This window comes from Eretmochelys imbricata, chromosome 8, assembly GCF_965152235.1.
Source record: "Eretmochelys imbricata isolate rEreImb1 chromosome 8, rEreImb1.hap1, whole genome shotgun sequence".
Classification (NCBI taxonomy): domain Eukaryota; kingdom Metazoa; phylum Chordata; order Testudines; family Cheloniidae; genus Eretmochelys; species Eretmochelys imbricata.
In genome coordinates, this window is record NC_135579.1 from 101,408,947 (window position 1) to 101,435,502 (window position 26,556).

The following is a 26,556-nucleotide window of genomic DNA, read 5'->3' on the forward strand; positions in this document are numbered from 1 at the left end:
GCCAGGGTCAGGACTGTGCTTTGGGTCAAATATTCTCCTGAGCAGTAAGGCTCAGATTTTGAAAGTCGCTTAAAGGATTTAGACGCCCCGGTCCCATTAATTGTAATGGGAACTATTCATAAAAATCCTTTAGGTTTGACAATATCGGCCTAAATTCCATCTGTCACAGTTACAGGGCTAGCTGTCTCCTTTCAGATGTCTCTAAGTGCACACAGCTCAGGTCTTCAGCATAGAATCATAGAAGATTAGGGTTGGAAGCGACCTCAGGAGCATCTTGTTAGCTCTCTGACACAATTTAAGAAAGCACCTTTTCTCCTCCTAGTGAAGACCCCCCCACCCCCCATTCAATCTCAGTGGGTCATAATTGCTGGCCTGATTGATGGCTGTGTCTCCCCTTACGTAAGAGTGTTTGAAACTGCCCGATCCCCTTTATCAGTGTAACATGCAATCCTAGCAGTCGAGCACAAAGATCGCATTTTGGGTACAGACTGAAATATGTGATTAATGATGATTCTTATGGTTTTATCTCATCACACAGTCACCAGTAGTAATTAAAATGGAGTGAGAGCACAAGGCTGAAGTAAGAGACAGAAAAGATGGGTGGGCTAGGAGGGACCTCAAGAGGTCATCTAATCCATCCCCCATGCTAAGGCAGGATTAATTATACCTGGACTATCCCTGACAGTTTTATCTAATTCTTAAACACCTCCAATAAGGGGGATTCCACAACCTCTCTAAGTAACCTATTCCAGTGTTTAACTAGCTTTATAGTTAGAGAATTTTTTTCCCTAATATCCAGCCTAAGTCTTAGGACTCGGTTTATTTATGGTTTGTATTCTGTGGGACAAAAATGGCAGCTCGCTGGTACAAAATCGTGGGACAAAGACCAAATTCATATATACCCCTGTACAGAAAGAAGTATTTTTTCCTGTGAAAATTTTCAGTAAAAATGTTTTTTTTTCTGTTTTTGTCACAATTTTCTTCCACATTTTTGTGGTTTTCATCAAATATTTTTCTTTGGTGTTTGGGTTCTCATCAACCCTAACTGACCACAGCCAACCCAAAACCAAATTCTTTTCAGTTGTCAAAAACAAAAATTAATTCTGAACCCAAAAAAAAGGGAAATTTCTCACAAATTTCAATTTGCTAATTTTTTCGAAAAATATTTTGACTGAAAATCTTTGACCACCTGTACTCATTTGTCTACTGGTCAGAGTGAGAATAGAAAGTGAAGAGAGGGCTATATTCCTTGGAGAAAGATAAGTACTCTCCTGCACTGTGCTAATGCTATGGGTATTGCTTGTTAATACAGTGCTGAAGGCAGTAAGAGAGGGAGGATGGGATCATGTTTCATGGGCCATAAACCAGGGCACACAAAAAATTAATCCACTCAGATATGGTCAACTGCATATGAATCCCTGTAATCTTGAGCACACTCTATATGAACTCACAATTAATCATCAGGAAAAACGAACCCACAAATACAGAGCTATATGTCAGGAAGAATATTTAACTTTCACAGTGAAATGTTCAAGATCGACGTATGGTGTTGTCCAACTAAGACTGTCATAAAAGTTAATACATATAATGTCACTATGAGTTATTAGCTTGGAGCTTGACTGTTCCTGTTCAGTATGTTATGATGCCGTGTGGCAATTATTTTCCAGAGAGATTGGAAACTGTAGAGTCCCTCATTAAACAGATCTCTGCTGCTGCTTTGTGGGATGGTTCCATAGCTGCCTGGGGTCTTTTTAAGATGACATTTGTAATCCGTGGAATTCATGTTGCGGAAGGTTTGGAATGTGAGACTGGGTTCGGACAAACAGCCAAAGTGTTTTGAAGTCCACAAAATTAGGAGAGAATAGGGCTCTCTCCAGAGGTTTATTCTTTGGTTGCTGGAACCTGAAAGTGCAAATGTGCAAAAATGGGGGAATAAACTCCCATTATTTGTTTGTTTTTACATTAGCATCTTGATGGCCCAATTTAGATCAGGGACCTGTTGTGCGAGGTGCTATACAGACACATAGTGAGATACAGTCCCTCCTCCAAAGAGCTTACAAACTAAAGAGACAAGACAGAGAGAAGGCGGAAGAAAGGAAGAATCATTATCCCCATTTAACAGACAGGCAGCCAAGGCACACAGAAATTTAAGTGATTTGCCCAGTCATATGGGAACTCTTCTGCAGTGTGGGGGCTTAAAACCAGCTCTCCTGAGAAGCAGTCCCCTGGGGCAAAGCGGGATAGTTCTGAGCATTGTGTGTAGGGAAGTGCAGTATGTTTTCCAAACCAGTTTGTCCAGCGACATTTTGAATGGCCAAGTCTGTTGTAAGGAGAAAAGGAGTACTAGTGGCACCTTAGAGACTAACCAATTTATTTGAGCATAAGCTTTCGTGAGCTACAGCTCACTTCATCGGACGCATTCAGTGGAAAAAATATTCCACTGAATGCGTCCGATGAAGTGAGCTGTAGCTCACGAAAGCTTATGCTCAAATAAATTGGTTAGTCTCTAAGGTGTGACTAGTACTCCTTTTCTTTTTGTGAATACAGACTAACACGGCTGCTACTTTGAAACAAGTCTGTTGTAACACTCTCTTGCTCCCTCAGTTCATCATCCTCATGTAGACACCCCAGGAACAGACCTGAAAAGACTCTTCGGAGGGTAGGTAGAATGAGACAGAAAGAGAGAGTAGATGTGACTTCTTGATTGGTCTTGGAAAGTCACAGTGCATCTTGAATCCCTCCAGGAACGTTTTTCTTGTCTCACTCCCTAAGGCATCGGCTCTGGCATGGAAAAAAACATTTTCAGAACAAGCTCTTTTCATTTTTGTGGGCTCTGTATTGCTCTTGTCACTAACCCAAAGCTTTCATGATTTTTTGTTGTTGACATTCTTGAGTTAATTGGCCACAATGAAAAGCGTTTTGTTTCCTGCAGAAACTTGGATGTGAGGGAAAAAGCATGGAGGCTGGGAGAAATCTACCAAGCTGCTGCCAAAGGGCTTATATAATAGAAAAAAATGGCCAGCCGAAATATAGTGCATGTAGAGTTGGGGGCTGGGTGGGGAAAGAATCTGCTTTGGGGATAGGGCATAGAAACTGGTGTAAGGTGGGCAGTGAATTGTTTTTCTTCAATCCAGGGTGATCTGAGTTTCATCACTGAAGGCAGCAAGCTTTTTCAAAGGACAAAAGAAACTGTTCATCCAAATGACTGTAGAAACATGTATCCCCATTTTACTTTTGGGCCCCAGTGCAGGAAATCCTCCTTGTCAACTGTAAGCATGCAATGAGGCTCCGGTCTTGTGGTCTTGCACCATTAAGGGCAGTGGAAACCGTTGCCTTCATTCACAGATTTTTAGGGACAGATGGGAGCATTCGGACCATCTGCTCAGACATCCTGCTTTCCTCAGTTGGGGTCTTAATGCATGAAAACCACGCAAACCAGCGAGGATACAGAATCTGCTCCCCCAAAGCTGCATGCAGGCTCAAGGGCTCCAGTACACAGTCCAATTTACGCCCAGTGAAGACTAAGCACATGTGCTGCACAGTGACTGTCTCATGCCATTGAAGTTAACAGGAATTTTTCTTCTGACACTAGTGGACTTTGGATCTGACCCCATGTTCAGAGTGTGACACGAGAGGCTCCTTGGCAAAGGGTCCCCTGTTCTTTGCAAACAACTCTCACCTTGGATTTGACAAACTCATTACACCAAACACATGTTGCAGGATATCTCTTCATAAAGAGTAACATGTTAAGGTATCTATAGGAAGCTCATAACTTACCAAGGCTCACAATCACTATGAGATGTAAGTTCGGGTAATATTTAAGGAACAATGCAACTATATTGAAAACATCCTTTATGAACTTGGAGTAAAAGTTAGTCACCAGGGGATAATGTGTCTTGGTGGTGGCCCATTCAATCAGGAGGGAGATGTCATCCCGCCCTGATCAGCTGGTGACGTAATGCAGGTCTCAGTTGTCCAGCCTTGTTCCATCCCAATAGAAAACCATCTGTGGCAACTGCAAACAATCAAAACCACTTGGAGGTAAAAAGGAACATTGTAACAGATGGGAAATCATCTTGCCTATGACTAAAGACAAAAGACTGTTTCAGTATAAGGCAGAGTGAGAAAGGCACTCTGTATCCATTCACTGAGGAGACATCTTAGGGAGGGTGGGTATTCTGATGAAAAACAGGATACTAGTTCCTATGAAGCCAGCTAGCTCTGTACCAGACTGAAGTTTGAGGGTGGGGGAAGGATCTGCTTTATTAGACGGAAAAGGTAACAATAAATACTTGTAGTCCCAGATTCACATTTTATGGTTCTGTTTTGTACTGTAATCATTTGTGTCCATCACGCTCACTTGTTTCTTGTAGAATCTCTGTCCTTTCTTAAATAAACCTTCTTTTGTTTATTACAAGAGCTGTGCGCTAGACCGGAGTGGAAGGATTAAGGTAAAACTGGGGCATGCTGCTCCTTCGGAGGCAGAGGATCTGGGATTTCTGTGAGTAGCCAGTGTCAGGGGCTGGATATCAGATGAGACTCCTTCAAAGGGACTCAGGGACTGGGATGATGATGATGATGATGATGATGATTTAGTTTGTGTTGGTCCTGCTTTGAGCAGAGGGTTGGACTAGATGACCTCCTGAGGTCTCTTCCAACCCTAATATTCTATGGTTTTATGATTCTGTGTACCTATTGTTATCCTGCAAGGCAAAGTCAGGGCTGGTATAGCCCAGAGGAGACTGTTTGAGTGGCTGACAGCCTGGTGGTGTTTGGGCACTAACACTGATCCACTGTGGGCAAGGCTACTTCTCACTAGTGGCTGTGGATAACAAGATGAGTCAGAGTCCTGGGTACCCTGAGTACCATCAGACAGGGATCTGGGGCCTTTGAATAGAGGGCCAGGCCAGAACTGTGTGGCTTACTGAAAATGAAGAGGAGCAGTTTGAATCCAGCCTGGAAGGAAATGTTATTTTCTTAAATACTTAGCTGTAGATTATTCCCTGGATTTGTTCCTTTGAAGCCAGAAGGACTTTATAAGGATTTTGGTTCCATTTCCCATGTCTGCAGGTCATCTCGACAGTGGCCAAGGACTGAATGGGCCCGAGGAATGAAAAAGGTCACCCTTAAAGGTCGCTCTTAACGGTGGCCACTTAACCCATAGCGGGAGGAAATCTCACGTTGCCCTGACCATGCACCTACTAGAATTCTTACTGCTTCGCTGCTTTAGCAGGAGAGGAAGGATGGTTCAGTGGTACTAAGGTTCTAACTTGAGACTTCGGTTTAATTCCCTGATCCACCACAGAATTCCTTTGTCACCTTGGACAAGTCATTTAGGGCCAGTTTTTAAAAGGTATTTAGGTACCTAACATCACAGATTGGCACTCTAATGGGATTTTTAGAAGTGGGTGTTTGGCACTAAGCACTTCAGAAAGATCCCATTAGGTGCCTATCTGCATCTTTAGGTGCCTAAATACCATTAAAAATCTGGTCCTTCATCTCTTTGTGCTTCAGTTCCCCATTTGTGAAATGGGAATGATAGAGCATCCCTACTTCATAGGGGTGCTGTGAGGCTAAACACATTAAGAATTGTGTGGGGCTCAGATATTACAGTAATTGGGATCATATCACTATAATAGATAGAAATGGGAAATATTTAACTGTAGCAATTCCATTTTTCTTTTGGCCCCTACACTTCGGCCCTGGTTCAAGAGCCCAGATTTATGGACCTTTATGGTATGCTGCTGCATTGGCCATCTTTATCGGGGAGCATTTAGGGATGGGCCGGGGTCCTCGGTTGTTTGGGAAGAATGGAACGGGGGATGTATTCATTAGTAAACCTTTCTGTGTTATGCGGTAGGGTGATGTCATCTGAACAGGGGTGAAAGTAAGTTAGAGGATTTACCGGTACGCCAGAGTCCTGAGCAGGGGGCGTGGCCTCAACTGGAAGAGGTGTGGCCTTAACCGGAAGAGGCGTGGCCTTAAATCCCAGGGCCCTTTAAATCTTGATTTAAAGGGCCAGGGCTCCAGCTGTGGTAGCGGCTGCCGGAGCCCCGAGCCCTTTAAATCCCCGCATGAGCCCTGATGCTCGACCCCTGGGGTAGCAGTGGCCGGGCTCTGTCGGGGATTTAAAGGGCCCTGGGGCTCCAGTCGCAGCTACCGCAGGGCTTCGGCAGCAGGGCTCCAGCAGAGATTTAAAGGTCCGGGGCGGTAGCGGGGACTGGAGCTCAGGGGCCCTTTAAATCCACGCCAGAGCCCCACTGCCGCTACCCCAGGGCTTGGGCAGCAGGGCTCAGGTGGGGATTTAAAGGGCCCAGGCAGGGTAGCGGCAGCTGGAGCACCGGGGCCCTTTAAATGCCCACCGCAGCCCCGCCACCGCTACCCCAGGGCTTTAAATTGCCATCTGGGAAAGCCGGTCCCGGTACGGTGCACCAGCTCTTACCGGTACGCCGTATCGGGGCATACCGGCTTACTTTCACCTCTGCATCTGAACATGAATTTTGTTGTCGGCTCAGCTTGAACTTGGGTGTTGACTAGAGCTGGGCAGGAAATGGTTTCCCATCCTGCATGAATTTTTGAAATTTCACAATTTTTCCCAAATGGGATAAAAAGTCAGAATCCTGAAAACGGTCACGAGCTGAAAATACAGGAAAAAACTCAGAATGGGTCAATTGCAATGTTTCATTCTGATTTTGACCTTCTACGTGTTTTGTTGTTGTTGTTTTTTGTTTTTTTTAAACTATCAATGAACTTAAAGTTTGAAAGGAAAAGTCATTTCAACCTGAAAAACGAACATGGTCATTTAGAAAATGGTGAAATTGGTTATTTTGACAATTTCCAAACATTTTTTTCCTGACGTCGTTTAAAACCGGAATTTGGTTGAAACTGACCCTTCACTGCAAACCAGTTTGGTTCTGACGAATTGGCGCTTTTCAATGAAAAAATGTTTTGTCGAAAAATTCCTAACTGGCTCTAGCTTTTGGTGTCTTTTGTATTGTTAAATCCGGCTAAATAATAAACACACCTGTATACGTGGGCCACTCTTCTTTAATGTGGTGCCATCCATTTGCTAGAATGGGAGGATCCATAACTTCATAGGGATGGTACAGGTGTAGTACTTTGTACTTGATTGCTGTTATTGTTTATTCATAGGAGACTGAAGTAGAGAATTTAAGGCCGGAAGGGCCTAGCAGATGATCTAGTCCCACCTATATATCACAGGCCACGGACACCACCCAGCGCCTTCACACTAAACCCAACAGTTGAAATTAAACCAAGGGCATTATAGCCCTCAGAGACTAACCATGTATGTGCCAAAGGCTAGAAGGGATTGAGGTGCACCAATGCTGGAGGCCCCTGCAGTGGCAAGGAATTGATTGAGATATACCCAGGTAATCCAGGCAAGTGGAAGGTGAGAACCCCCTGCAGTCAATGCCAACCTGACAGGGATGGGGCAATTCCTTCCTGACCCCACACAAGTGATCAGTTAGACTCTGAGCAAGAAGCAGCCAGTCAAGTCCCTGAAAGAGAGAGAGAATGCTCGGTGCTACCTCAGAGCATTGTCCCTCCCTGTCCAGTGTCCCATCTCCAGCTGTGGCCATCTCTCTGATGCTTCAGAAGTAGGAGACAAAAGCAAAAACTAACCCCCGCCACAAATCTAGAATATACTAGGGCGGGGGAGGAGGGAAAGGGAATCCCTTCCTGACCCCTGCAGATGACCCAAAGCATTAGCTCTTAGGAACATAAGACATAAACCACAAGGCACCCTCAGGGTTTTCGAACGTCTGAATTAAACTTATTTTCCAGTGAAATTCTTTGCTGCCTCCCTATTAATGTGCGATGTCCATTAATACTTTTCAAATCTATCTTTTTTTATTGGCAGACAATATTTCCGGTTAAAAATGTTGTACATGCATCTGAAAGGCCTGGATAATTATTTAAATGCCCATATGGCTATCAGCTTCTAAGCCGAATGGGAGAAAACTCTCAAGATCAATCTAAATTACAATGTCACAGAAACTTTGCAACCCACCCCTAATATTGCTGAGGTGGCTTCTGATTTCTTCCCGTGCTGAAACTGTTCTCGCCACGAGTACAATTTTAAGGGTAAAGAGAGCTACTATAGCCACACTGATGAATAGCTGTGGATTGTGTTTCATGGCTAGGTGGGGAGGAAAAAAAACCCTAGTCTGCGCTCTAATTCCATTAGGATATTACTGTAAATGCATAAATGCCAGATGAGTTATTTATGGCAGGAATTAATAGTTAATATTTAGCAAAAAGTAGACTTTCAATCCTTAAGTCAACTGTATGAGACAAGAAACCAGTTTCAATTTCTTGTGTGAGCATTATGAAGCTTGGGGTGGGGCGCTGGAGAGAGGGTCTGTAGGTTCTCTTTTCCCTCTACTCACACCCCTCTTTATATGCATGTCCTTCAATATTTTGCAAAGCCCCCCCCCCCCCCCCCCAACTGTAACATAATAAAATGGAAAACAGGGCTTTATTGGGAGGGAGGAGAGTGTTTGTTTCCAGCTTTTTCATATTAATAAATCCAAATTTGATCAAAGGGATTGTTTTGCCCACAAATCGCCCCCTATCAGTGCTGGGAAATCACATGAAGACAAGGACCGGCAGTCCAATCTGTTGTAGATTTTGCAAGACCCGACTCCCCTTCTTCTGCAATAAATATGTATTTAATCCTCTGCTGGAACTTCCATTTGGAGTGGAGGCTGCTTGTACAGCAGGGGTGTCAAACCCACTGGGAGCAGGGGGCTGGACTCCATGTTAAATGATGCTGTGTGGGCTGGGATATAAATTCCAGACTTGGTATTCCAGCCTATCCCCGGTGCCAGTAGGAGGTTTGCACAGAGATCAAGGGGAGAACACAGCTTCTGGGCAATAATTAAACTTGCATTCGTTATTTATTCAGCACCTTATTGTCGCATTTCATCTCTGCACTGGAAAATCTGCTCCCCTTTAGATCAAAGCTGTTTCTGCTCTTTGCTTTTCTTCCTTCCCCACCTCCCATAAGCTGTGTCTTTCTGTCTTCTCTGCCTTTGTATAGCATCTGTTGCAGTGGGGGAGGTTTAGATTGGATATTAGGAAAAACTTTTTCACTAAGAGGGTGGTGAAACACTGGAATGCGTTACCTAGGGAGGTGGTAGAATCTCCTTCCTTAGAGGTTTTTAAGGTCAGGCTTGACAAAGCCCTGGCTGGGATGATTTAACTGGGAATTGGTCCTGCTTCGAGTAGGGGGTTGGACTAGATGACCTTCAGGGGTCCCTTCCAACCCTGATATTCTATGATTCTATGATCTGCTTTTCTTTCCCAGTAGCAACCCCAGGAGCTTCATGGCCACCCTGTATCCATCTTCCACCTGCTAAATTGATCAGCAATGGAATAGTTAACACTGACAATGAAATGTCCTCATAGGGCTTTAGAGTTGACTCTTGAATCAGATTAATAGGGGACAAGGGAGCTTGCACCTCTGAGTCCCTAATTCAGGCTGTCTGCAGACTCAGGCAGATGGCATCAGTTTACCTTCAGTTCACTTTTGGAAGATTATCTCTGCCCAACAAGAAGGCTAGAAACTTATTTATTTTTTACAAAAAATGAAAGCTTCAGTTCTGCATAAACTGAATATGTCACATAGGCTACATAAATATATCTTGAGGGCCATCCTGCAGGCTGTATGTTTGGCACCTCCCTCTGGAGTGGTGTTCTGACACTTGCTGGGATCCAGCCTGAGTTCTCCAGATTCCTGTCCAATGCTTCAAAGTTCCTTACTGCCTGAGTACGGCCTTGCAAGCCTGGAGACCCAAACCAGTGTTTAAAGCAAGTTGTTTAAGGCTGAACAGATCAGGGTTGGCTGCTGATCCGTTATTGTGGGGGTATTCTATGGGATGGATGGACATTTTGATGGTGATTTAGGACTAGAAAAGTTCTGACTTGGTACTCAAGCCTCCAAAACTCAGGCTAAACAGAACCCATTCTGAGGTTCTAAAAGCTTGGCTGGCATTGATGTATTCACTTTTGCCTACTACGGCATTCCTCAGTATGATCCAATAGCATGAATACAGCTTCTGAGAGAAGCCAATCTGACAGGCCTGATTAAATGTACATGCACTTAGCCTATCACAATGGGGCCTTGATCCCTGGTAGAGTCCCCTAGACACTACTGCAATGCAAACAAATAATAACAATAAGGAAGCCTGACCTTGAAGATTTCCAGCAAGAATTCTAGACTTTGGGGTGTTTGTCTAAAGGGTATTCAACCTCTGCTGAGTCTGTCCCATCTCTGCTGCAAACACCATGTAGCAATGTAGGACCCTGGAGGTGTTGTGACCTGGGGTGCTGTGACTGCCTCTCCTGCCTATGCAAATTCCCATTTCAAGGGGTTTTGTTGGCTGGCTGGCTGGTTGGTTGGTTGGTTTGTGGAGGGTTGTGGGATGGGATCCCACTAGATCATCAATTTAGGAGGGACGAAAGAGTTTCTGGATGTCAAGTAAGAGTTGGGCTTGACATGAAGTGATATCTTCGAGGCGAGTGGGCAAGCTTGGAAGGCCAGCATGGAATAAGCATCATGAGCTGATAGGGGTGAGCCAGAAGTTTCCTCCATGGGCAGGTTATTCCATAATTGTCAGCTTTGGGGGTGGGATGGGGTTACTTGGACCTTCCTGTGGATCTGGTACTAACCAGTGTCAGACACAGGATACTAGACTAGATGGATCCTGGGTGATCTGGTATGGCAATCCAGAGGTGCCTGTGTTTTTCAGGGTGGAGGAGCAATCCCTCATTACTGGTCCCATCCCCAACATGTTCTTGCCGTCCCCCTTCCACAATGCCATGGAGACAGCTTAGTGGAAACTGAAGATCAGGGATTGGAGGGTCTTCTACACTCACAGATATTCTGGAGGGATGATCCCCCAAATCAAACACCCAACATGACATTTTCTGGAGCTCGTGAGGGAGTAGAATCAGAAATGTCAGTGCTGGGCATAGAGAAACAAACTTCTGCTGAAATAAGGGAGGGTTCCTTTGAATTGAAATGAAATATTTTGAAGATGGCAAGTGAATATGTGTGTGTGTGAGAGAGAGAGAGAAAACATTGTTGTACCTTTACAAATATGAAACACAGAGAACAGTCAAAGGGCATTTGGAGGGACCCCATTTATCCTTAAGAAACTTTTCTCGTGTGTGTGTGTGTGTGTGTATGTGTGTGTGTGTTTGTGCACATGGCAAGTTTTCAATTTTTCAGAGGAAAAATTAAGCATTAAATCTTCCCCTGTGTCCTTGGTTATTTCTTCCTTTCTTTATCTTGAAAGTCCCTGGGCCTGTTCTCTAGATGGTGTACGCTGATATAGCTTGATTTACATCAGTTGTGGCTGTCTGCTGTTAGGCCATGATTCTGTAAAGCACGTAATTAATTTTAAATGAAAGAGAAGTCAATGAGACAGCTCGTGTGCTTTTAAACTTAAGCACGTGCTTAAGTGCTTTGCTGAATTGGGGCATTAAACACTATGGCGATGACAACTCCTTTGGTTTTCTTATCTCTTGGATTCATTTTCCTTTCTTTTGGTATGTGTGTTTTAAATACAGTCCATACCACCAGACACCATATAAACTGTGGCTTGCTCAATTTGTGCAATTCATTTTTAAGAAAATCATTCTTCACATTCCCTCCAGTTCTAACCTTGACCAAGCTAATAATAGATATTTAAAATGATATATACATAAACATTCATTATATCTGTCCTGGGAGGCTGGGACAAGCAGAAATGCTGGCAGGGCCGAGTTTTGTTCAGCAGTGTGGGTTTCCAGCTGTGCCAGACTCAGGGTTCTGTTAACATACTGTTAAAACAAAATCCAGGCTTTGCTTGAATGTTGTCCAGCTTTGCTAAAAGAAATATCAAGCATAATCTTTTTAATGCTGTCACTCAGAAACCATAAGGCTGCAGCGGTGCTGTATCTCTTTGGTCCTCATGTGTGAACAATTTTGCTCAGTGATATTTGTTCAGTGATATTTAAACAGGGGCTGTTATTCTGTAATGAATAGTATGAATAAGTAGAGCTCAAAACTGGAATGCAGACTTAGTTGTGTGATTTAAAGGGGACTGAGCAACAAGATTTTGCTTGCTTGTTTGAATTTTAACATATGACTCAAGTACCCTTGGGTCCACACAACCACAAGACTTTTTGAAACATGTTGTGTATATTTTGAGGTTTCCAAACTTCTGTAATAACTTACCCAAACCACTAAACTATTGCAACTGACCAAGTATCACAGCGGACAGCCATTTCTTGGGAAAATGACAAAATCTCTAGGTGAATCTCTTGGTTCACTGGCTACCTAGTGGGGCAAATTCATAAAAGGGGTAATGAGGAAATATACATATTTGAGTTTTCAAATAAATGGTGCCCTTCTTCGTTATTAATTTTTCTACTTTCATGCCTTGGCAACAAAAGGTAATTGTGAAAACCAACAGAGTTTATGCCAGTGGAAAGCAGCATAATACACTGGTGAATCAGGTCAAGTTTCTCCCCTCCCTCAATTTATACATGTATGGAATACCAGTATATCTATACATTTATACACAAAAAACACTGGGACTGCAGTGGAATTCCTCTAGATTTATAGTCATATAACTGAGAACAGAATTTGGTCCAGGGGTACACTATAAGAACATGAACAGAATAAAATGTAGGTATACATTTGATGGTCTAATTAGCAATAAATGAGTAGTAAAAAATACAAAGGCCCAATTTGTGTAAATTAATAGTACTCTGAGAAACATAACTTTCCATTGCCTGACTTTTCTACATTTACATTTGTAACCCAAAAAGTAAATTAATATAGGCCCAATCCTGCAAATATGTATGCACATGAGTTAATTTTACACACAATATTCCCACTGAGTTCTCAACAAGACTGTTTACAGGTGTAAATGAATGCATGCACGTAAGTGAATGCAGGATCATGCTCATAGCTTTTATATTATATTTAGAATGAGTAGGACATGTATATAGTTTTTGCACTTAATAATGATAAGGATTTGTGATTATATTGGGCCCTCTATCCAGGGATCTCAAATCATCTTAGGAACACTACACACCCTTCCTGCGAGGTACTATATTACTATCCCCATTTTACAGACAGGAAGACAGACATTCTGAGAGGTTAACTGGCCAAGATCAGAGAGGAAATCTGTACCACAGGTGGGATGAGAACCTAACTTTGTTGACTCTCAAGTACGACCCTTAATCACATGACCCTCCTTCCCTCCAATCTAATTTCCTTCTTTTGTTTTCCATTGAAAGAAAAAGAAAATAAAGAGTAAAAATATTTGCTGATGGTTTCTAACATTCCCATGTCAATGGTCCCTGTAGGCTCTGAAGGCTACATCTCACTGAGATTTAACTGGAGGGGCAGAAGGAGAAAGGAGAGAACCATTCATCCAAACAGACAGGGTGATTTGGTGGTACATACACTGTGCAGAAAGTCCTATGCATTTGCTTGCAGAGTCTGGTGGAATGCTAAATGATACTCGTTGTACGTTGCCACCAGATTCTGTACATTTATGCTCTGATACCAAATGACCCCAGTCATAGGCAGAAATAAGTGGTATTGGCAACCTAAGATAAATGGTCATTTTCAGACGTGGGTGACATCACCTCTCCTTATTTGCAGCCTGGTTTGTGAACTTCCTTCTGTAGTCTTCTGCAACAATGACACCCAGCGGCCAGCTAAGTTATTCAAGGAAAAAGCACGAAGCATCTGTAGCCTAGGTGATGGAACTCATGGTTACTGAAGTGTCAGTAACTAGGGATTGCAGCGTTTTAATAACCAGAGTGTTCTTTTTTTCAAAAGAGCCTGGTAAAATGGAACATGGCACTGTTCTTTTAAAAAGGAATTTTAATGGAGGTTTACTTCCTACCAGCTGTTGTCCACATGAAGAATGCTGACCTAGAAAGAATTCAACATGTTCCATGTCAATGTGGAGGTATGTCCTGTATCTCCAAAACTACAAATTGGTCAACATCTGAGTGAATGGGTGCCCGTGTTGTTGTTCAAACACACATTTTGTCTCTTATGAAACACCCCATTTCAGTTTAAAGTTTTGCCGTCACAATCCAAATGAACCCATAGAAACTGATTCCTCAAAGAGGTGAAGGGCATCAATTTCACCACTCAAGATCAGCTGAAAAATACAAATCAGAATCTGGGAGACCTATCCTGTGCATTGCAAGGTTTCATTTATGGTTTTCAGTCCAGACTTTTAGAAAAAATTAGAATTTAATAGAAAATGATAACCTTTCTATATGCAGAGTGGTGGTAACTGTCAGTTCTTGATTTATTGTTGGTCTAATAAAAGATATTACCTCATCCACCTTGTCTCTCTAACCTTTCTATCGGTTTTTTTTAAACTATCCTGTAGAATTTAATAGAGAATTATAGCTACACTAGAGCATTCTACTGGATGATTCAAAACCCCTTATAGAAAGATTATCATTTTTATATTCAATTCGTTAGATCTTTAGAGTAATATCTATACAACCCTATTGATTTTCTGTAAAAGCCTATTGATTGCATCCTTATTAAATTCCAAAAGGCTTTTCTGTAAGGAAGGCCATACACATTGTGCTTTTCAGCATGGGCCATACCCAGAATCAGATCCCCATCCTGTAGGATTGGGTCCTAGCTGAGGGAGAGACAAAAATATTTTAGAAAACTGGCTGAAATGTTCAGAGAGCAAGAACAGTTTTCCCTGACTGTCAGGAGCTTTCCTCAGCCTTGCGCTCTGCTGAGGTCAGGCTCGGGTTTATCGTTGTGTTTGTTTTAGTAACGTGTTCACATCGCTTTAGTTATCTTCTTCGCAGAAAATGGAGCCAGAGTTGTGAGCTCTGGAAACAGTTCCCACCCCCTGCTTTTGGCAAGCAAGACCTTATACATTCCAAAATGGCTTGGAGGATTTGCAATGGGATATGAAACACTTCACTCATAGGTTACCTGTCTGAATCCAGCTGTCGTGACTGAAGCATAGTTCCTAGTCAGCAGTGTATGTGAAATGAGTTGGTGATCTGAGTCACATAGTAAGAGACTGCCTACTTTACCAAAGCCACAATCCCAGTCATTGACACCCCTGGGAGAGAGGTTGCATCCTCTTCCAGACTGTGAACACTGCCCAACCTGTTGATGGGGGCGCTCAGTAAATACTAACATGAATCATGGTGATTGCATTTCTTACCGTGCTATCTGAGCAGCCTATAAATAGTGGTGAAAAGCATCTGTTTCCATCAAAAGGACAAAACCTTTCCTTTCCTCCAGGTTACAACCGTCTTTTGTAAAAGGGATAAACACTGATTCCCCTAGTCTCCGCTGAGGCTCAAGACAGAATGGGTCACAGACAGTGAGCTGCTCTCACACCCCTGGAAAAGGCAGGGCAGTGTGACACTGCTGCCCGCACTGTACTTTCCCCATGGGTTTCATTTCCTGGTGATATCATTCCAGCTCCCATCACAAGTAAAGCTGATTGAATGTTTTCCAACAAAACATGTTTTCATCAGAAAATGCTGCTTTGTTTCAATCGAACCTTTCCATGGAAACGTCAATTGCAACTAACTTTTGTTTGGGAATAAATATTAAAAATATCTGAGCAGGGTGAAACGTTCTGTTTTGACACTTCCAGAACAGAAGGTATCAATTTCCCATTTGGAAATGATTTTTCGTTTCAACATTTATTTTATTTCATATTATAAACATGGAAAAAGAGGGGAAAAGGCAAAAAAGGAGCTTTTTTCATCTAACCCGAAATGATTTTTTTTTATTTTGTTTTGTGGGGAATTTCTGTAGTCTTTGTTTTCATTACAGTGTGGAAGAAATTTTGGAATCACAGAATTTCTCACAAAATGGAAATGCCAGTTCCCACACAAGCAAAAAATCACAAGCAAAAAAAACATATTAAAAAATCATGTCTCTTTAAGTTCCCCTGCAAAAAGACCCTGTTCGCATTTTAAATGCATTCTTTGCAGGTTCATCTAGCATCAGAACGAGGAGTAAGCTGAGATCCCAAAGAAACAGGACTATGATAATATGAATGGTACTTATGTAAAAGGTGGACATCTTCCTATATTGTCTTCCTCTTCTCTTTAGAATCAAACCCCAATGCCCAATCAATAGTTAACGTATTTAATATATTTACAGTAAAATGTAGTGGTCATCCTTTGACAAAATAAAACAAAGTATTTCTTCACATAAAACACAGTCAACCTGTGAAACTCCTTGCCAGAGGATGTTGTGAAGGCCAAGACCATAACAGGATTCAAAAATGAACTAGATAAATTCATGGAGGATAGGTTGATCAATGGCTATTAGCTAGGATGGACAGGAATCATGTCTCTAGCCTCTGTTTGCCAGAAGCTGGGAATGGACGACAGGGGATGGATCACATGATTACCTGTTCTGTTCATTCCCTCTGGGCGCCTGGCACTGGCCACTGTCATAAGGCAGGATACTGGGCTAGATGGACCTTTGGTCTGACCCAGTAGGGCCATTCTTATGTGCTTGCTCTCAGTGGGAAAATTCCACTGTGTGATATATGTGCATGAAACTGGGATACCTTTGTTTTCTGCACCCTCTTGCTGAGTTGCTGTGATGCATTCTGGGAGTCCTTGACCATGGTGCATAATGGGAAATGTCGTCCAGCTGGGGAACCCAGCCCATAGAGGAGAATGGGGGTATAACACAGCCAAATTATAATTCACATGAGGAACTGTGATGGCATTTTTAATTGAATTGCAGGGGGAGCTGATTGGCCAAAAATGAAAGCTTTTTAGTGTTGAATTTTCTTTTTTTGTTGAAAAATCATTTTTTTCCTCAGATATAAGACACTTTCTGCCAAAAATAGTTTTTCTCGAAAACCCATTTTCTGTAGAAAAACAGTTAGCAAAACACAGAGGTGACAGCATGGAAGAAGAGACGAAGATGACCCAATGGGAGAAAGACACAGACGCATAGTCAAGAGAACTAAGCGCAATGAAAGAGCTGTGAAGGAAAGACATGAGAGCAGAGATGTGCTGAAAGAATGAGTTTTCACTACCTCTAGGGACAGCAAGAAACAGTATCTTGGACGGAGTCTCTGTGGTCTGTGCAGCTTTTGGGGGTTTGATTCTCTATGAACAGCACAACACTGCAGCTCTAAATGAGATATGGGGGACCAAAAGCTGCTCAAAGTTACACGGGCATCCGCCTGGAGTAACCTCATTGACTTTGGGCTTTAAGTCGCTCTCCAATAATCTACAGCATGGCCCTGGTCCAAAATGTATTTTGCAAGAACTGAACAATTGTAGCGGGAGAGGTGATTACACGTCAGGAAGGAATGGAGTGGCAGGTGGGGCCCACGTGGGGTTCAAAGTGCTGCCCTTTTTGCCCTTTTATGTTTTATTTCTTAATTCCAATGACTGTGTCCGAAAGCAGCTGTGAGTCAGTGCTTTGCACGGTCGAGAAGAACCACATCAAATAGGATGGGAAAAAGATTTCTTCAGCTGTGTCTAAAATAAGGCTGCAAAAGCATTGCACGTCTTTTGCACAGAAGTGCTATAACGCGCACTTTGGTCTCAATTCCCCCCACCCAAGATAAGGAATCAGAAACCCCCACCCCACCCACCCATTCATATAATACTTTTAAGTGCAAAATATTGTTGTGACTCTCATTCCCCTACCCCTACAATCAGCTTTTCTGAAAAGGGCAGGCACCGCGGGTGCAATTTTGTGTTGCCCGTTTCAGAGGGCTATTGTGGCTTTACATGAAGTTTGCTCCCTCCTGATCTTGGCCTCTTCCAGGGGCTGGGGCAGCCTCCAGCATAGCTAAGATATCCATGTAGGGGCCTCTCTAAATTGCAGCAGCCTCTCCAGGCTGCCTGGTACCACCGCAGTGCTCCCTCCCACCCCCGACCTGCCTCCGTCAAGCCCTCTGTGCCATGTGTAGGGCCCTGCCAAATTCATGGTCCATTTTGGTCCATTTCACGGTCTTTGGATTTTAAAAATCATCAGTTTCATGATTTCAGCTATTTAAATCTGAAATGGGGCGGCGTTGTCATGGTAGGGCTCCTGACCCGCAGAGGAGTTGTGAGGGGGTCACAAGGTTATTGTAGGGGGGGGTTGTGGATTGCGACCCTTACTTCTGCACTGCTGCTGCCGGCGGCGCTGCCTTCAGAGCTGGGCGGCCGGAGAGCGGCGGCTGCTGGCCGGAGAGCGGCGGCTGCTGGCTGGGAGCCCGGCTCTGAAGGCCGGGAGCCCGGCTCTGAAGGCCGGGAGCCCGGCTCTGAAGGCAAAGCCGCCGCCAGCAGCAGCGCAGAAGTCAGGATGGCCTGGTATGGTGCTGCCTTCAGAACTGGGCACCCGGCTAACAGCCACCACTCTCCGGCCGCCCAGCTCCGAAGCCAGCACAGAAGTAAGAGTGGCAGTACAGTGACCCTCCCCAAAAATAACCTTGGGATGCCCTTGCAACTCCCTTTTGGGTCAGGACCCCCAATTTGAGAAACACTGGTCTCCCCCATGAAGTCTGGATAGTGTAGGGTAAAAGCACACAAAAGACCGATTTCCCTGGGGGAGACCAGACTTCATAGTCCGTGACGTGTTTTTCATGGCCGTGAATTTGGTAGGGCCCTAGCCACATGCTATGGTTTATTGGGGGGGGGGGGAGGTGCAGAAGGCAGCCTTCAGATTGTCTTCCACAGTGTGTGTGTTGGGAGAGTCTTCCCCTGGTGTGAACTGAGCCTTTTAGGGCCAATTTATGCCACTCCAGCCCTGTTACCTACCATAAAGGAGCAAAAGAGAATTTAGGACTGAGGTTCATTAAACAGATTCATGGGGGAAGGGTGCATGTGTGGATGCAGGCTCCATCTGGGAAAGAGGCAGGGCTAGACCAGCAAGGGATGGTGAAGGTCAAGATTGGGTGTATTAAGTAGATGTGTCTGTCTTGGGGTGGATGAATGTGCCCATGGAGAAAAAGGAAGACTGGAATGGCAGAGGTGCTGAAAATCAGCAGTAAGGTACTGTGGTAAAGAAACTCATACTGCATTTGCCCCTATTAATCTTGTTGCTACTTGATGTCTTTCTTCTTAAATGTTCCTATTATGATCGTGCCCAGTAGCCCCCAGTCAGGATCAATGCCCACCACAGAAGGTGACCGTTTGGAGAAGCATAGTGTGAGTTATTCAGTGTTCACGACAATATTGTCATGGACACTATTATTGTCACAAACACTGAATTAACTCACAATATGAATGAAAAGAGAAAAGAAAAGAAAACGTGATGAACATCGCTTACGATTATTTGGAGCGTGTCGAAATTTTTAGAATTTTCAATGTTTGGGGGGGAGCTGGTCTTGCAAACACTTTTGAGAATTTATTTTTAATGTTTTTTCACTATTTTTCCCAACATTTGACATTTTGAACAAAGAAATGATTGTGCAAAATTTTGAAAATGTATTACCAAAATGTTTCTGCCTTTTCCCACCCTCTCTATTTGTGTTGGATTGGACTTAACACAACTGAATGTAAGAGGCAGCTGTATTAGAAAAAGGAATGTCTGCTCGGGGTAGTGCTGTCATGAGACTTCTGCTTCAGGGAACAGGTTTTGAGGTGGTTCATACTCCCTGAATTTGAAACGCAGAATCCCAGAGCAAAAGGAGAGATGCAGCATTTCACATTGGAACCATATGGAATCACAAACATTGCAAGGTTTTGACATTAAACCATAAATCCATAAGAACCTAGGATATAGGACTTGGGACTGGAAGGGACATCTTGGGCCCTCAAGTCCAATCTCCTGCTATTGTGACAATTCCATCATATAAACCCATTCATAAACTTACCGAACTCCACCTTCAAAGTAGGTAGGTTGTTTGCTGCTGCTGCTACTCCTATTAGAAGGCTGTTCTAGAACCTCACTCTGATAGATAGAGCCATTCTTCCAATCTCCATTCTTCCAATTATGCTCCATAATGATGAAACGATAGGACACAACATGTTAAGGAATGGAGTTTGCTGGCAGAAGAGTGTGCATGAGGTCACTGAGGGAGAGTGGATTGACACAATGGAGAGGTTAAAAAATCCAGAGGGCAATACGTGTTGACTGCTTACTAAAATAGCATGGTATCTTTCTAATGCACGAATCACTCAGCCTTACAAATGTTAAGTTAGAGCTGTCTCAAAAAATACACAGTTTGGAGAAGCAGTGAAGAAGCCAGTAAATATTTGCTGCAACGGTGAATATACAGCACTTGATTTTGTATCTCAGCTGATTGCTTAATTCTTGTGAAGTTTAACTACAATAAACACTCGGGATCGTGCCAAATGCATTGAAAATCAGCGTCAGAGAAAGCGAGGAATAGAGACTGCTGGCTGCTCTTTGCAAAGCAGCCTGAGGGCAACATAACATTATACATAACATCTGATTCATGGCATGGAGAATGTAAAGAATTGAGACCTCCCGACACAGTTTACACTGGCCCTTTTTATGACTAATTGTGCGGAAAATAGCTCGGCTTGTTGTGCGCATGGAAACAGTTCAGGTTTCTGCTGTGTGTCAGCTAATGGCCTAGCAAGCCTTTCTTAGCGTGACTTCAAAGGGTCTGCCATGGAGGCCTTTTGTGCGGGAATTATCTCTTGCTCCTTTGTACCACTTTATCCCTCTAAGCCCCAGAACAACGAATCCTGAAGCGAACAGACAAAGTAATTTGTAGTAGATCTTCAAATCCAGATAAAGCACATAACATTTGCTTAGAAGCATTCTTCTTGCTCCTGTCACCAAAACAAGATAATATTTTTGCCTGTAAGAACCCGTGGGCTTATTTAACTTCTTAGGGCTGTGGCTTGATTCTGATGCTTAGAAACAATGTTGATGGTATTTCATGTCTAAGATGGCAAGGTAGATTTTTAATATCTAGGACTACATGGTTCTCCCTCTCAGAGGTGTTTGAAAAACATCCCTTCAAGTCCCACCCAGAATATTTTGCCCCAAATGAAAACAAAAATAATTTTCATTGTCATTTTCAGTGGAAAAATTGGACTTCTGGCAAAAAATTAAGAACAAAGGTTATTTTGTCTTTTAGTTTAAAAACTGCCAATTCCTCTCTACCCTGCCACATACACTCCCCCTTCCCCCCCCCCCCCGCGCCCCCCCCCCCCAATCCCTGCACTGATTTTCAGTTTTGAATCAATGAGTCAATTTTCAGTCAAAGAAAAATCCCAATTTTTTTGTTAGGAAAGCACACACGTGCCCTGAAAATTGCCATTTAGTCAAAACAGCAGTTTTCTATCAGAAAAACAAGGTGAAGTGGGAGGATTTTGACCAGCCCTAGACACTGTGAAAACACATTCACTGAGAAATTCAGATCGTCCAACCCCAAAACACAGGCTCGTACCACTTGAGCTAAAGGGGTGAAATTCTGGCCCCAATGAAGTCAATGTTAAAACTCCTATTGACTTCATTTGGGAGTTACACAAAGAGATCCTTCTTACAAAGTAGTGAGTTTATTAAAGCAAACTGTGGCCAAACTTTGAGTTCACTGTATGTTTAGCATTAAAAATTAACCTCTAGCAGAAGTCATTGGTATCAAGTCTTCTTTAGGAAGCAGATGGACTGCCTTTACTCCCCATTCCTGTCCTGGATCTTGTCCTAATCTTCTACTGGTGAATCGAGTTCAGTAAAAAAGGGCAGAAGGTGACTCTAAATATGCATCAATCCAGGACCTGTTAGAAATGTAGAGTGGCAGAGTTTTTTAAGAGATGGCTCAAATTTTAATTTTATACAATACCTGTGACAGTACCCATTTATCATTTGAACAGTCTTGCCCCGTATTGTCATGAGCACCATACATACAGATATATTTATAGGCTTGGGAGAATTTTCTTTTCTTTTTTTTTCTGTTTGTAATTTTGACAGAATATTGGGGTTTTTTGTATTTTTTATTTACTTAAAACTTCACAGTTGTGCAAAATTATGGGCTTAAAGTATTTTTTGAATATTTATCTATTTTAAATTTTTACAGTTTCAGGAAATTATGGGAGTGTCAGATAATAATTATTTAATGACAGTAGGCGTTGAGATTAAAAAATGTTAAAGCTTTATAACCATTAAAACACAAGTTGTCAACATTGCATGTCAAAATATGCAAAGTAAATATCCTTATATCAAACTCTGATAAACTCTTAGGCTGTATTTTTCTTACTTTCCCTGTCTGTAGATTTTGATTATTATAGAGGGAAATATTTCTGTCAGTCTGTCTGTATACGGTGAAATTAACAGTTACTAACATTTATTGATAAAAATCAAATCCTTCCAAACCTAGAAATATAATACCCAGTGTTTTATGACCATGGTTTATTTGCAACAATGAAACTTATTTTAACTTAAATTGTTAGTGGAGATTTTGCAGTATTCATCTTTGTGCCTGATATTGGGATTACCGCATAAACCTCTATGTACCAGGTCTTTTATTTCTCCTTTTACCTGCTTTTCTCTGCATATTTACTAGGCATTCCCAGGGCAGTAGATATTCTGACCTTTTTAGCCCTAGCACTCATCAACTGTCACAATAAATCAGGATAATACTAAAGGGATTTTTCATCCAGGTTCAGGATAAATAGTGAGTAGCAGGTCAGAAGACCTGACATCCATCCATCCATCTATCTAATCTATCTATCTAAACTATCTATCTATCGAATCTATCTATCTATTTCCACATGCACAAAGTTTTCAATAATTATAACTTCCTAAAGTTTTTACCTTTTAGGGAGATATTTTCCAGGCTTCTTCTCTAACACAAAGGGAATTAATTTGGAAAGCGTTAGCAAAAATGGTATTGCTATTTTTCAGTAGGTGGAGAGAGAATGAAATATACCCAAGCCATTATAAAAATGAAAATAATTTTACAAAATCTTTATTCTTTTCTTTTTAAACAGTTGTAGTGATAAAAGTGGCAGGAAGTACAGGGAATTAGTTCACAATGCACTGAAATGCCTTTGAGTGTGCTGGTAAAATTGGCATTCATTTGGCCGACTGATCCATTGAAAATCATACACTGCTGTAAATAGTTAACAAAGAGAACACTAAGGTGTTAACAAAGATGTGCCACCAAGGAAGGTCACAGTGTGTGTGCAATTTTCATAGATTTTAAGGCCAGGAGGAACCATTGTGATCATCTAGTCTGACCTGCCTAACACAGGCCATAGAATTTCATTCATTGCTTCCTGAATCAACCCTATGAATTCAGGTTGAGCTAGAACATGTCTTCAGATCCTCTGATTTATTCATGGAGAGATAATAAATTGGGCACAGCAGCTTGTATTCCAAAAAGGGGGGGAGGAATGAATGAATATTGCGAAGAGGAGAAGTAAAGTGAGCAGCAAGGCAAAACTGGTCAACATTCAAGTATCATTGCAAACAAGACACAGCAAAGTGGGAAGGATGCATTCATGGGAGAAGTTAAGGGGTTTCAGATTCTGCCATTTAGGCTAAATCAAATACGCAAATATTTAAGGTCAGATTGAAGAGGACTTGTATACTAGACTCCTCACTATGTTGTTTATTACAGTGTTTCACTGATAAAAGATTCAGTTTAGTTATAAATTAGGGCATGGTCCAAAAACACACTGATGTCAATGTAAAGACTCCAACTGATTTTAGTGGGCTTAGGGCTATGACTGAAGAGATGAGATGTCTGGCCTATTGCTTGTCTGTATATGCTGGTATTATTGATTGAATCTCTCTAGACTTTGCTCATCCAGGCAGGTACTTTTTGAAAATACCTGGGTACCCCAAGAGAGACAAACTTCTGACCCTACACAGTCTGCGTTAATAGGGTGTTTGTAGTTAGATTCTTATGCTGTCTGGCCAGTTTCTCACTTCAAAACCAGCTCTGCTGTTTCCACAGTGATCTTTCAGGGAAGGATTAGTTCCTTCAAGAGATAGACTGTTGGACATTGGAGTAAGTGGGCACCAACTCTTGTCTAGTGCAAACTATCTGCTTTGAAAAATCTTTGGCTCTGACACTAAGCAGGAACTTCTCTTATCCCCTCCAATTTCTGGGCAAATCTTAAGCACCCCTCCGATACCATTGGGATGTTTTCCTAATGAATAATTAAGGCAGAAGACTGGAGAGCTCAAGGCACAGTGATGGATTGCAGACCTTTTCACATTTACATGTCTGGTTTGACTCCTTCCAGACAAATAATGAATAGAATCCAAAAACTGTTGGGTGAAATGATTAATGGTCTCTGTCCACATCCTGGTCGACAGGTGTCTGCATGACAAAAATTGTTAATTAATACAAGTTATCCCCAACACTGTAGTATTTCAGTCCACGACAAATGCCGGAAGGCAGAAAACAAGTGTGTCCAAATTTGGAATGCAGTGAGACCAAAACTGCCACCATCCCATACTTTCCTCAATCTAAATAACGTAAGTACTCAACAAAAGCCAGCCAGATCCACAGGTGGCATCCTTGTTGGCAGTCTTAACAGAGAAGCCAAAGGATCAGAAGGCCAAAATATCTCTCACCCCTGAATGTATTGACAGGGCGTTGTTGGGAAGCTGGTAACGCTGCTGCCTGGTCATGATGAGGATAGATGTGGATTTAGGGTTGTTATTATGCTACTTTTTGCCAGGACTAAATTAATTAAGAGCTCTGAAGAATTATAATTGGGTTTCTTTTGGTATTATGATATAAAGGTCAAAGGTTAATAAGATTCAGGACACTTGTTCCTACAAATACAATTGTTGGCAACTTGTATTCCATGTCAAGAAAAACTAGGACATTGGAGCATGGACACGGAGACGTCTTTGTTCCCGATTCCACTTTCAGCCCTCTGTTCAACCAGTTGCAGGATCGGGCCTTTGTTTGCTCTGGCATTGTTTTAAAAAAATCCAGTTATGATCAAATCAAATCAATCGCTCACAAATGTCACATTGCTCTCCTCTCTGAGGGCATGGAACACATTTTTGGGACTGCTCCTTTGGCTTTAGTTATAAGCAAGTTAGTCAGGGGGAAAATCAATTTTTTATGTTTCTGAAAAGGAGGCAGTGGAATCCTGGAACAAGTTAGGGCCTGCAAATGTGATTTGAATCTTTTAAAGAAAAGTCTTTTGGCTAAAAACTGTTTATGATGCTTGCGGGTTGCACTAAAACCCCTATAACCACATCACACTCACAACTGATACTAATTAGCATCCTTGTTGGCAGTTTAGGCAGGGAGACCGAGGCTTAAAAGAGACTGGAGACTGAATTACCCTTGAATCCTTAGGGTGCGTCTACACGCAAGTGGTTGCCCGCAGCAGCAAGTCTCAGAGCCTGGGTTAGAATCACAGAAGATTAGGGTTGGACGAGACCTCAGGAGGTCATCTAGTCCAACCCCCTGCTCAAAGCAGGCCCAACCCCAACTAAATCATCCCAGCCAGGGCTTTGTCAGGCCTGGCCTTAAAATCCTCTAAGGATGGAGATTCTACCACCTACCTAGGTAACCCATTCCAGTGCTTCACCACCCTCCTAGTGAAATAGTGTTTTCCTAATATCCAACCTAGACCTCCCCCACTGCAACTGGAGACCATTGCTTCTTGTTCTGTCGTTTGCCACCACTGAGAACAGCCTAACTCCATCCTCTTTGGAACCCCCCTCCAGGTAGTTGAAGGCTGCTATCAAATCCTCCCTCCTTCGTCTCTTCTGCAGACTAAATAACCCAAGTTCCCTCAGCCTCTTTGACAGACTGGGGCTTGCATTATGGTACTAAAAATAGATTAGGCAGCAGCTCAGGCTCTGAAGCCAGGGAGGGGGTGGGGCTTCAGAAAGGGGCTGCGAACAAGGCCCCGCGGGTGGGCTGAAGAGAAGGCCTGAAGGGTAGAAGAACATTTTTGTTTGCTTGGAACTTTTCAGTTTGGACTCTTGGTACCCCAAAAGGGATTACATGGGTTGTGACTTGGCTGGAGAGCTAAGCCACATCTCCCACACAGACCTGTATCTGGGAAGCTGAGAAGACCAACCTCAGAAAGGGAAACTAAGGCTGGGGTTGCCAGCCATAGTACACTCAGCCAATGGGGCAGTATGGGGTAAAGGCACCTTATGACAAATCCCAAAGGCTCGAAACCCCACGGACCAATGAAAAGAATCCAGAATTCATTCTCATGAATCTCTTGATTTTTAGCTGATCTCATGTTTTTTTAAAAAAACTTGAGGTTAGCAACCAATGCTGAAATTCACCGATGTGCAGAGAACCAGCATAAGATCCATCTATCCACTCTGAGTGCCACTTCAGCCAATTCTCCTAGAGAAAATACTATGCCCTAAACAATCACACAAGCCTAACCTATTCGCACAGACGTTAGGAACACTAGGTAACAAGGGATATAAACGTGGCCTGACTGCACTGTGGTATTTAGCAGAGTATTTGTGTCATAGTATCATAGAAGATTAGGGTTGGAAGAGACCTGAGGAGGTCATCTAGTCCTGCATTCCCCCCCAAGTCTTACTCCTGAATAGATGCTTAATCTGAATACAGTTAG

The 26,556-nt window shown here is 42.7% G+C and overlaps 1 protein-coding gene across 1 annotated transcript in view; it reads left to right on the forward strand.

Annotated features, from left to right (window-relative positions):
* The window catches only part of TRABD2B (TraB domain containing 2B), a 409,581-nt gene that overhangs the window by 323,709 nt on the left and 59,316 nt on the right, over positions 1 to 26,556 (forward strand). The gene's annotated exons all lie outside the window — the stretch shown is intronic.